General features: G+C 37.2%; 1 pseudogene; it reads left to right on the top strand.

Moving 5' to 3' along the window:
- The first annotated feature begins 279 nt into the window (after positions 1-279).
- On the top strand, positions 280-1,100 carry LOC140502608 (ras-related protein Rab-23 pseudogene; annotated as a pseudogene).
- The last annotated feature ends 550 nt before the right edge of the window (positions 1,101-1,650 follow it).

Genomic DNA, 1,650 nt, shown 5'->3' with positions numbered 1-1,650 from the left:
TGATTTTTAGTTGAGCTGAAAAGTAGGGAGCATTAATAAATAAAGTGCAGTACGGACAGGTTTGCTGATTAGCAAGGAATAGGTTCTCCTGCTCCCGCCACTGCAGTTGGAGCGGCCCCTGAACATCTCTGTTCACGTTACCGAGGCTTTGAACAGGGGCATTTCAATTCAACAGACATTTATTAATCACCAAGCATTTGCAAGGCACTGTACTAGGTTCTGGGGAGGCAAAGACAAACAATGAAACAGCCCCTGTCCTCAAAGAGCCTTCATACTGTTGGGGGGATACAACATTTGCACAAATTTGAGAGAAAAATCTAAGTATCTGAAATTGATACAAAAATATATCTTCAACTCAGAATGTTGGAAGAGGATGTGGAAGTGGCCATGAAGGTGGTGGTTGTTGGGAATGGAGCTGTTGGGAAATCAAGTGTGATTCAATGATACTGCAAAGGCATTTTTACAAAAGGCTACAAGAAAACAATTGGAATTGATTTTTTGGAGAGACAAGTCCAGGTTAATGATGAAGATGTCAGGCTAATGTTATGGGATACAGCAGGTCAAGAAGAGTTTGATGCAATAACAGAGGCTTACTATTGAGGAGCCCAAGCTTGTATACTTGTAATTTCCGCTATAGACAAGGAATCTTTTGAAGCAATTTCCAATTGGAGAGAGAAGTAACTGAAGTTGGAGATATCCCAACAGTACTTGAACAGAACAACACTGACCTCTTGGATAATTCTTGTATAAAGAACGAAGAAGCTAAGGTATTGGCCAAAAAAATAAAGTGAAGATTCTACAGAGCTTCAGTGAAAGAGGACCTAAATGTAACTGAAGTTTTTAAATATTTAGCAGAAAGATATCTTCATAAACTCAGACAACAAATAGCTGAAGACGCAGAATGAATGAATACAAGTAGTAACAAGGCTGATGTCTTTAATACAGCTGGTGGAAGTCATTCTGGCTAGAATTCTAGCACACTTAATGGTGGAGATGTCATCAATCTTAGACCTAACAAACAGAGAACCAAGAAAACAGAAGCCACTTTAGCAGCTTCAGTATACCCTAAAGCCATTTTAGGGAGCAGAGCAAGAAAGTAAAGAATTGACAGAAATTGGATTAGGTTGTGCAATGAAGGAATACACCCAGCTGTAATGGTATGTTTATATGTTTTCTAGAGGATTTTGCACCTACTGAATCTCTGATAGATGGTGAACAAATATTTGATGTGGTAATATTCTTTAGTGTGTACAGGGGGACCTCTGGTGGCAGAATTGGAATCATTGCTACCCCTGTGCACTCATTCTAATTATATATGTATATATATACACACACATATATATGTACACACATATACATACACACACACACACACTATATATATATATGTATAATTAGACGACGCTTCTCCTGTTTTGAAGGGACGTTTTGAAAATATGAAAAACAGGTTTTGCTGAATTTCAAAGCATATTAAAAACACAATATATAATAAACATTGGTACAGATGTCCATATTAAATATAGACCAAATGAAGCAGCATTCTTTTAATGGAATTGGTCAGTCAACCTTTAGGGAAAAGTAGTATTGGATCTTGAACACCTATGGTTTAAATAATATTAAGGGGTAAATTTTAAATCTTGCACAAACAGC

Source organism: Notamacropus eugenii, chromosome 4 (assembly GCF_028372415.1).
Source record: "Notamacropus eugenii isolate mMacEug1 chromosome 4, mMacEug1.pri_v2, whole genome shotgun sequence".
Lineage (NCBI taxonomy): Eukaryota > Metazoa > Chordata > Mammalia > Diprotodontia > Macropodidae > Notamacropus > Notamacropus eugenii.
The sequence above is the reverse complement of the archived record's forward strand: the minus strand, read 5'-3'. Positions and strand labels throughout refer to the sequence as shown.